Genomic DNA, 11667 nt, shown 5'->3' on the forward strand with positions numbered 1-11667 from the left:
CTGAGAGATGTATGCGGTCATTTTATTGATTATTCTCGAGGACCTTACAAAGTAGAACAACAATATGCCTGAATCCGTCATCTTGACAACATCTGTCGCTACTCTTATCCAAATGATGAAGGGATGCAAGCTGGACCACATGCCTAGACCTCTCACCTAAACCTAATATCTAAACCCGAAGGCCCCGCCCGAGCCATCTACCTGGTCCGGAGCTCAAACCGGTCCGACGCAGAAGCCGCCGCCGACCACCGGATCCCGCTGCCCACGCGGCCGGGACACCAGATCCACCGCCCGCACGGCTGCTAGCGGTTGTGCCTTGCCAATGGAGCCGCCGCTCCAGATCCGGGGTTCCCCACGCAGAAGCAGGGCAACCGAGGCCCCGCCACCACCATCCTTGGTGCCCCGGGCTTGCCCGGCGGCTGCCTCAGGCGGCGGCAAGGAAGGGAAGAGGGGCGGAGGAAGGGCGGCTAGGGCTGTACATACTAGCTAGCTAGATACATCGATCGTCATTTTTGTAGGGACGATTGCAGAATGTATATAGTATTAAATGCACGAGATCAACATGCATGCACATTCATGCATCGGCCGGTGTCTATTTTGCACATACTCCTACTTTACCATGCATGTATATATTTTTGGTTAGCAAAAGAGCACAAACTAAACCCTATCTGTTGTTTGTTGCATGACACGCTGCGATGATTCTGGACGAATATTGCTGCAAACAACGGTTCCGATATTGCGAACTTGTTTTGCATGTATTGCGGTCAATCATGTAAGCTTTCAGAGAGACAAGTAGCTTGGGATCCATCTCAGAAAGCCGCATAAAAGAGCACAGCCGCATCAATGGCCATCTATAATTTCACAAAGTAGGCGTATGGATTCCTTCTTCACTTATTACTTGATACGATCATCACCATTTCTTCTCCTCTTAAGTTCACGCCATGCACCAACTAACGGGAGCTGCATCTATCTTAAATATTAGTAGCAGCGAGCTGCATCTATCTTAAATATTAGTAGCAGCCAGTTCACCACACTTCAGTGTTGTACATGGGCATTTCATTGATCACGAGCTAACGCGGATATAAGTTTCAATCTTGTGTAATGAAACTCTTGCATAATATGTGTTAAACTACTGCTATTTAACCTGCCAATAATTATTCATATAAATCTCAATTCAGGTAAAGCTACCTCGCAACAACAAAAAAAACAGGTAAAGTTGAGCATCAAGAAGTGTGCGGCAGGCTTGGTTTTGTTTTGATGGCAACTCTCAATCCTTGAATTTTGAAAACTTGCGAGCCAAATCAACACTACGCATTCCGACAAAAGAAATAATTCAACACTGCGTAGTGGAGTTCCAACATCTTTCGAGCAGAAAATTAAAGCATGATCACATTACCAAAATTATCAGAAAGAGGTCGTCACATCCAAACAGGAAGGCACGACGCGACTTGCCGTTAGAGACTGCAAACAACTGATAAAATGGTGCAGCAGGGACCAAATCCAAGGTACCTACCTACAGCTGCAACCCTTGTCGAATATAATACGGGATGCTTCACTTTTTTTGAAGCTGCTACGGCGGGCAAAAGTCGGCCTGAACCATTTTCATTTTCATAAACCAGAGCAAGATACAACACAACGGCTACAAGATGTAGCACACGACACCCACAAGAAGGGACAAGGAAACAGAGAGAGAACCGAAACGAGCTATGCCTAGTAGTACAAGCCTTGAACCTGGCACCTGACGCTGGAACAGACCGAGAAGAGAAGGGAGGAGTCTTCTTGGATCAATCGAACGGATACCCGACGTCGAGACGATGGAGAGGCCAAAGTCCCCAGGCTGCCCAGCGATCACTCTTCACCTTCGAGACCTAGGAGAGTCGCAACACCATCGAAGGGCATCCCATCACCAAGGCGACATCGCGACAACGAAAACCGTAGACGCCACCGAAGGGCAATGTTCCACCGAGACAAGCAGTGCACCTCCTCTTGGTGTTACATCGAGCACCTTCACAAAATCAGCAAACCTGGGCACCAAGCAAAGCAACGAGAACCTGTAACATCTTCGAAGGACGTCGAACACCGAGATCTCACCGTCGCCACGAACATCCCTGAGAGGAGGCCAACCAGAGCTGGAGACAAACCTTAGCCTGTTCTGAATCAGAAAAGCACTTCCACCACCACCACCTACAGAACACATGCCCCCCGCCGGCCAACCACGAACCCAACCTCCCCATTCTGCCAGCTGCGTCACGACAGCCATCCACAAGAACTCCTCAAATGACGTCTCCAAGAAAAGAGTGATGGAAGCCAACACCGTCATCCGTTCCGGCAATGCCCGATCTAAGGTTTTCACCCGGAGTCTGAAGACATAAGCTGTGGGGTTGCAACAAGCTCCTCGACGGCACCCCCAAGGAGGGAAGCGACATCCGCAGACGCCATTGCCGCCGGCATCGACAAGGTCTTTGCAAGAGTTTCACCCGGATCTGTGCAGCCCACCCAATCAGCTCCCAAAGCAGCCGGCGCCACCAAGAGAAAGCCGGAGCAGTCATGTTTATGCATCCGCACCAAGGCGGACAGCAGCAAACCATGGCACACACGCTGCAAGGGAACGCATGCAACTCGTAGAGCTTGCTGAAGGGGAAGAGCACCACCCACCGCCGCTTACCTCCAGTCCTCCACCACCAGAGCCGGACGTGAACAGAACATCCCCGCCGCCACCACCGGCCCGCCGGGCCAAGATCCAGCCCGCTCGGACCTCGAGACGATGTACTGCCGGCGCCCGCTCTCTCCACCACCTCGCGCCCTCCACCGCAGGGGAACAACACTGACTCCGGACGCGCCTGCCTTCGCCAGATCTGCCGCCGGGCACGCGCTGGGGCACGCAGCCGCCCCGACATCTTCCACGCCCTGACGCAAGCACTGGAAGGGAGAGCCCTGCCGCCGCCGTCCGCTGGGAGGGGCTTGGCCCGCCTTGCATATCCTTCGCGGCGGCGAGGGAGCGACGGGGAAGAGGGGTCTTGGGTGGCTGCTAGGGTTTCGCCACCCGAGTCGCCCTGGGAGTGATGCGGGTGTCAGAGGCTGACCGTGATTTTGACTGAATCTCTTCTCGGGATGCTTCACTTCACTACGAAAACATCCATGCGAACCGTTGGTGCTATGTTTATGAAGAGAAACCACAAAAGAGGAGTTCCAGATGGAACTTCTGTACGTATACAAGTGCACGGCCAGTGCTTTGCTTCTCCGTTTGGCTAACTCGGAATTCGCTTCATCAGGGGCATCTAAACTGCAATACAGCCTAACTACATCATGAACATGTTTTGTCAAAGCACTGCCTTTTGCATGAGATGAGAAACAGAACAACCGTAAGACAAATTTATACGACAAAAGAGCATGTTTAGCTTGCAGTTCACATCCAGCATGAATCTGTAGTAGCAAATGATTGGAGCAGGTTATAACAGAGAACAGCTTGACAAAGCCCAGGGATCTCAAACTGGGACTCGCAAGTTTGGTTACATTTTCATTTCAGACCATGGCAACCATCAGTAAACCATGGAAAAGACGGCATGCTTTTTTTTCAACAGATCAGGACAAGAAGTAAGATTGTTCTCAATTTATTTACTGACTCGCTATCCTTGCAACTAACAAAAGTAGTTTTATAATGATAGGTTCATAATTACAAGTACGCAGCACACATGAGAAGCAGGACAAAGAAAACCTAGAATTTTGAAGCGGTTCCTGCAAGTCGGAGTCACCCGGGGAAAGAGCATGTCTTCTGACCATCTCAGCTCTATAAAAAACCTTAAAGACACCAAGGGAAAATGTAAGCAGCTGGCAAGAAATTTAATGTCCCACGTGAAATTAGAGTTTAAGATCTTGGAAGCAATTTGTAGTTAACTCTTTAAGTCTTAACTGCAATACTTATACTTCATAAGTTGAAGCCTTTAGAGTTCCTGCTATGATCTAGGGCACAACCTCCACTCATCTACGGCACACAACCACTTGTGTACTAGTGTTTCAATATAGACAAGAGTAGCGATGGATTCCCTAGTGCATTTTTGTTCCGTCTATTTCTAGCGATTGCCAAGCTGAGGATTGCATGTACTTGAACATCTATTAACTCGGTGGACTACGTGGAGATTCTACCCAACTAGTTAGGTGTGACTACAGTATATCATCAACTGAGTTCAATTGTACCCTCTGATGGACAATTCAGTCTCGTTCACTGGATTTATTTCTAAACATATTCGACGGGTTACTCTTGCAAATTTAGGACATTGTACCGTACAGGTATGTGGAGATAATACAACTGCTACTATATATAGCCTGATCTAGATCTCAACTAATAAGGAGTTCACCAGAAAAATCTAATAGTACAACTCTGTATGCTCAGTTCTATTGTCAGAGGTATAAATTGGCATTAGGCCAACGATCTGAAAGTGACAAAAGAGCTAATAAACCAAGTGCTGTTAGGGCTTTTGCAAGGATGCAGTCCAAATTCCAATGGCACTCGACATGTGCAAGAAACTATGTCCAGAAGATATGGCAGGTTTACCTGAGTTATACTGTGAGGAGCTATAGTAAAACGGCCATTGTATTGCTCAATTCAGTGCACAATAGGAGCGATTTCTTGTTCAGCACGTGGCAGGGAAGCAACTTCAGTAGGTACCAGCAGAGTAATGGGGCGACGACAAACAGGGCAATTAGTCAGGTTGCTGAAGGACAGATCCATGCAGGTAGACCAAGGATCATGTTGTACAAATTTCAGGTCTCCATCAGCCAGGGGGCTTGTGTTGTACTCATTACCACCAAGGAACCAACCCAACCGTGTCAGAGAGCTCTGATCTTCAGTTGGCCAAATTCATGCATGCATTGCCATACATCGACTTGGCCACTCTCTCTCAGCAACATTGACACGGCCATGCGCCCGGGGGCGGAAAGCAGCTAGCACCACGCACATCACCCTGTCCGGGGGGGCGCCTCCATCGGCTTCATCAGCCCCTCTGCCTCCTCGACCTCGCCTGCCCTTCCCAGCATCTCCACGGTAGACGCATAGTGCTGCAGCGCCGGCCTCATCATCCTCCTGAACACCTCCCTCCCCTCACCCACCATCCTGGCCCTCGCGCACGCGGCGAGGACCACCGTCACCGCCTTGTCATCCATCTCCCCCTCCCGTCCGCGGAACAGGCCGAGCACCGTCCGTGTGCTGGACAGATGCCGTGCGGGCAATTCGTCGAACAGCATGCGCGCGGAGTCCGGCGGGCGACCCGTGCGCGGACATCGCGCTGGAACGCGCCTCTCCGGAGCGCGGCAGCGTGGAGTGTGACCACCAGCGAGAGAGACGGCAGCGAGGCGGCGCCACGGAGGAGCGCGGCGCAGTGCAGTCGCATGGCCGTAGCCTCGTACGGTGGCCGCTCACTGACTCCGAAGTGACCCAACAGTCCGGGAGGGGACGGGTGGGGTGGCGCGAGGAGAATGCAAGGGAGGAGGAGACGGAAGGGACACTCCGGCGGCCGGCCGGCGTTGAGATCGATTTTGATATAAAGACGAGAAGACGAGCAGGGCGCCCTTTGGCGTCAAAGAATACGAGGCCCAGGCCCAGGTATGTAGGGCGGGCCCATGTGTGTTCTACGTGCAAGCGCGTGCCAAAAGAAATCCACACAAGTTTTAAAAACTATTCTCGTTTTCTTCATAAAATGTTCATGTTACCAAATAATGATCTAAGGAAATATTCAGATTTAAAAAATTGTTACCTTCAAAACAAAATAAATTTTGATGTGTTTCTAAAAAAGAATGAAAAAAACTAAGTAAAAGCCAAGAAAGTTGGAAAGTAGAATGAAAAAAAAGCATTCCCTACAATATGTTGTTCGAGTCGGTATCGAGCGCCAATGGGCCGGCCTAGTCTCCATGCTCCTGTGTGTCACCCTCTTATTTGAAGCATGTGGGGATAACCTTTTTTTCTCTAGCATGTTATTGTTGTCGGTTGTTTTATCTGCGTTGACTTGAGTTTTAATTATGTTCTAGCGGTGTTTTTTCATACATATATTGTGTTAGGCTATTGTTAAAGACGGTATTTGTTCTGATAAGAGAGTGGAGTTGTTTTGTGTGTGGTTGTAGTGTCCTTGCACGTTTCAGCGTCAGTGTCCGTCGACATCCCTTGGGAACTCCTATTTCATGTTGAAAGGATGAAATTGTTGCTATAATGCGGTCCCATGAAGCCCTCACTCGCTCAACTCGGCTCCCTGCTCCTCGTTCACTTAGTTCTTTTTCGCTCACTCCAGTGCTAGCTCAGAAAAAACTAGCCGTTGTTTATTTATTTGAAAAAGGTTGTTAAATCAAAAGATGTTTGTTGATTTAAAGAAATGTTGCAAATTAACAAAACCATAATTTTTAAAAACATTAATGAACTTACAAAATATGAGTGGACCTCAAACAATGTTCATGAATTAGAAAAAAGCTTCACAAATTAGAAAATATCCATAGACTTAAAACATGTGCATGAACTTTAAATACATTTGAAAAATTAAAAATGTTCTTTAATTTCACAAAATCTGCAAGATATTTATTAAGTGTTCATAAATGAAAGTGTGAAAAAAGGAAAAAAAAAGTTGGTAAATTCACCGAGCAAGGAGATAGCTACACGCAGCAGAGTGTAGGGGAGATCGCTCCTTTTTGAGCCGGCATAGTTACGTAGTTGATTTGAAGTTTTGTTCTTAGCCTAGTGAAACTTTTGTTTGTCATGCTTCAAATAGTGTTTCTGTTGTATGTTGCTTAAAAGTGTGTATATGTTGTGGATGGTGTTGGATGAACTATATGTATGTGGAACTCTATCAAATGGTGTTCTTTTTGCCATAGGTGTCCGATAGTGATGGGCTTCATAACAATAACCATGTGTGATGTCAATTTTTTATGTATCAGGAAACACAAACACTGACTGGCTATAGATAACAGTAGTGACTAGTTAGTGACCGACCATTGGACGGCCGATGACTGACAAGTATAGGAGATCTATTGCAGCTTTTTGATAAATAAGAGTGTCAAACCCAACGAGGAGCAAAAGGAATCTATAAGAAGTTTTTAGCAAGGTTTCACTCCAAAATCTATAAAAGTAATTTGATAGGGCATTTGGTAGCAAGATAATGCATAAAATGATAAACAATAACAATAACAATAAAGTGCAACAAGTGGCACAATCCTTACATATGCTAAGGACAAGTGATTGTGTTTCTTATAGTGATTAAAACGCTCTTGAGGACACACAGGAATTTCACCAAGTTTCATTGAGTTACCTTTTGTTGTTTCGATAAGTATTGTGCGGGCAGGCATGCGCTAAGGTACTGCCTTTACTTGGACAAATAACTATTGATCATTATATCCTCCATGTAAGCATTCACAATTACAAGAGAAATAATTAAGATAAATCTACCATAACATTGAACTTTATCTTTAGGATCAAATCAACCCCTTGTGCAACAATTTGTAAACTAGTGTTTAGGTTTCTATCACTCTTGCTGCCAATTATCTACAAACTAATCCCACAATGTCTTCCCCTAGGCCCAACAGCAGATCTTGCGACCAGCTCATGATTCTGGCACATGGATAGCACGTTCCCACGCACCCCTGTCTATGGCTAGTTCTTTGGTGATACTCCATTCCTTCAGATCTCTCTTTACGGACTCCTTTCATGTCAAATTCAATCTACCCCAAACTCTCTTGACATTATCAGCACGCTTTAGCCGTCCGTTATGCACCGGAGCATTGATACGTCTCCAACGTATCTATAAGTTTTTATTATTTCATACTATTATATTATCAATCTTGTATGCTTTATATGTCATTTTATATCACTTTTGGGAACTAACATATTAACCTAGTGCCTAGGAGGGGCCCTTGTGGCTCCGTCTGACCTAATTCCGACGCTATAAATTTTCAAATATTACAAAAACCCCAGAGCGAGACCCGAAATAATTACTCCGCCGTTGCAAGTCTCTAGCCTCTACATCAACCTTACCGCCTCTCTGATGATGCGGATAACCCACAAGTATAGGGGATCGCAACAGTTTTCGAGGGTAGAGTATTCAACCCAAATTTATTGATTTGACACAAGGGGAGCCAAAGAATATTCTCAAGTATTAGCAGTTGAGTTGTCAATTCAACCACACCTGGATAACTTAGTATCTGCAGCAAAGTATATATTAGCAAAATAATATGGAAGTAATGGTAACGGTAGCAAAAGTAATATTTTTGGGTTTTGTAGTGATTGTAACAGTAGCAACGGAAAAGTAAATAAGCAGAGAACAATATGTGAAAAGCTCGTAGGCATTGGACCGGTGATGGAGAATTATGCCGGATGCGGTTCATCATGTAACAGTCATAACATAGGGTGACACAGAACTAGCTCCAATTCATCAATGTAATGTAGGCATGTATTCTGAATATAGTCATACGTGCTTATGGAAAAGAACTTGCATGACATCTTTTGTCCTACCCTCCCGTGGCAGCGGGGTCCTAATGGAACTAAGGGATATTAAGGCCTCCTTTTAATATAATACCGGACCAAAGCATTAACACATAGTGAATACATGAACTCCTCAAACTACGGTCATCACCGGGAGTGGTCCCGGTTAGTGTCACTTCGGGGTTGCCGGATCATAACACATAGTAGGTGACTATAGACTTGCAAGATAGGATCAAGAGCTCACATATATTCATGAAAACATAATAGGTTCAGATCTGAAATCATGGCACTCGGGCCCTAGTGACAAGCATTAAGCATAGCAAAGTCATAGCAACATCAATCAGAACATAGTGGATACTAGGGATCAAACCCTAACAAAACTAACTCGATTACATGATAAATCTCATCCAACCCATCACCGTCTAGCAAGCCTACGATGGAATTACTCACGCACGGTGGTGAGCATCATGAAATTGGTGATGGAGGATGGTTGATGATGACGACGGCGACGGATTCCCCTCTCCGAAGCCCCGAACGGACTCTAGATCAGCCCTCCTGAGAGAGTTTAGGGCTTGGCGGCAGCTCCGTATCGTAAAACGCGATGAATCTTTCTCTCTGATTTTTTTCTCCCCGAACACAAATATATGGAGTTGGAGTTGAGGTCGGTGGAGCTCCAGGGGGCCCACGAGGCAGGGGGGCGCGCCCGGGGGGCAGGCGCGCCCCCCACCCTCGTGGCTAGGGTGTGGGCCCCTGGCCTTGATTCTTTCACCAGTATTTTTTATTATTTCCAAAAATAATCTCCATGGAGTTGCAGGTCATTCCGAGAACTTTCGTTTCTGCACATAAATAACACCATGGCAATTCTACTGAAAACAACGTCAGTCCGGGTTAGTTCCATTCAAATCATGCAAGTTAGAGTCCAAAACAAGGGCAAAAGTGTTTGGAAAAGTAGATACGACGGAGACATATCAACTCCCCCAAGCTTAAACCTTTGCTTGTCCTCAAGCAATTCAGTTGATAAACTGAAAGTGATAAAGAAAAACTTTTACAAACTTTGTTTGCTCTTGTTGTTGTAAATATGTAAAGCCAGCATTCAAGTTTTTAGCAAGGATTATAACTAACCATATTCACAATAACACTTAGGTCTCATGTTTACTCATATCAATGGCATAACCAACTAGCGAGCAATAATAATAAATCTCGGATGACAACGCTTTCTCAAAACAATCATGATATGATATAACAAGATGGTATCTCGCTAGCCCTTTCTGAGACCGCAAAACATAAATGCAGAGCACCTTTAAAGCTCAAGGACTGACTAAACATTGTAATTCATGGTAAAAGAGATCCAGTCATAGTCATACCCAATATAAATTAATAGTAATGGACGCAAATGACAGCGGTGCTCTCAGCTGGTGCTTTTTAATAAGAGGGTGATGGCTCAACTTAAAAGTAAATAGATAGGCCCTTCGCAGAGGGAAGCAGGGATTTGTAAAGGTGCCAGAGCTCGATTTTGAAATAGAGATAAATAATATTTTGAGCGGCATACTTTCATTGTCAACATAACAACCAAGAGATGGCGATATCTTCCATGCTACAGACATTATAGGCGGTTCCCAAACAGAATGGTAAAGTTTATACTCCCCCTCCACCAATAAGCATCAATCCATGGCTTGCTCGAAACAATGAGTGCCTCCAACTAACAACAGTCCCATGGGAGTTTTGTTTGCAATTATTTTGATTTGGTTTGCATAAAGCATGGGACTGGGCATCCCGGTGACCAGCCATTTTCTCGTGAGTGAGGAGCGGAGTCCACTCCTCTTGAGAATAACCCGCCTAACATGGAAGATACGGACAACCCTAGTTGATACATGAGCTATTCGAGCATACAAAACAGAATTTCATTTGAAGGTTTAGAGTTTGGCACATACAAATTTACTTGGAACGGCAGGTAGATACCGCATATAGGAAGGTATAGTGGACTCATATGGAATAACTTTGGGGTTTAAGGAATTGGATGCACAAGCAGTATTCCCGCTTAGTACAAGTGAAGGCTAGCAAAAGACTGGGAAGCGACCAACTAGAGAGCGACAACAGTCATGAACATGCATTAAAAATAATAAACATTGCGTAAAAGCATGAGTAGGATATAATCCACCATGAACATAAATATCGTGAAGGCTATGTTGATTTGTTTCAACTACATGTGTGAACATGTGCCAAGTCAAGTCACTTGAATCATTCAAAGGAGGATACCATCCTATCATACCACATCACAACCATTTTAATAGCATGTTGGCACGCAAGGTAAACCATTATAAACTCCTAGATAATTAAGCATGGCATAAGCAACTATAATCTCTAATTGTCATTGCAAACATGTTTATTCATAATAGGCTGAATCAGGAACGATGAACTAATCATATTTACAAAACAAAAGAGGTCGAGTTCATACCAGCTTCTCTCATCTCAATCAGTCCATCATATATCGTCATAATTGCCTTTCACTTGCACAACCGAATGATGTGAATAATAATAATAGTGCACGTGCATTGGACTAAGCTGGAATCTGCGAGCATTCAATAAACAGGAGAAGACAAGGCAATATGGGCTCTTGGTTAAATCAGCAATAATGCATTTAAGAGCCACTTCAACAATTTAATCATGGTCTTCTCCTATCGACCCCCAAAGAAAAGAAAAGAAATAAAACTATTTACACGGGAAAGCTCCCAACAAGCAAAAGAAGAACGGGAAATCTTTTTGGGTTTTTCTTTTAATTATTACTACTACAGCAAGAAAGTAAACTAGCTAAAAGCTACAACTAATTTTTTTGGTTTTTCTTAAGGTTTATCAAACACATAAGAAGAAAGCATAAAAGGAAAAAAAACTAGCATGGATATTACAGTGAAAGAGCATGAGCACCGACATCTAGCAATGAGTGTGTGAATATGAATGTAATGTCGGTGAGAGATACGTACTCCCCCAAGCTTAGGCTTTTGGCCTAAGTTGGTTTATTGCCACGGATGGCCTGGCGGATATCCAAAGTTGTAGTTGGGGTCGTACTGAGATGAAGAAGACTCTGATTGCCACTGGTTGGCAATCATCTACGGATCCCACTGGTAATTAGACTGTCGTGGAGGATCAAATTGTGGTTCCGACTCTGGCTCTGTGGCTGATGTAGGGTTCTGGTAGGTGTGAATGGCCGCCAGCGG

At 45.1% G+C, this 11667-nt stretch overlaps 1 pseudogene; it reads right to left on the bottom strand.

The window, feature by feature from the left end:
- Nucleotides 1-3179: 3179 nt before the first annotated feature.
- On the bottom strand, nt 3180-5514 carry LOC141023250 (pentatricopeptide repeat-containing protein At5g15340, mitochondrial-like; annotated as a pseudogene).
- Between the last annotated feature and the right edge of the window lie 6153 nt (nt 5515-11667).

This window comes from Aegilops tauschii, chromosome 5, assembly GCF_002575655.3.
Source record: "Aegilops tauschii subsp. strangulata cultivar AL8/78 chromosome 5, Aet v6.0, whole genome shotgun sequence".
NCBI classification, from domain to species: domain Eukaryota; kingdom Viridiplantae; phylum Streptophyta; class Magnoliopsida; order Poales; family Poaceae; genus Aegilops; species Aegilops tauschii.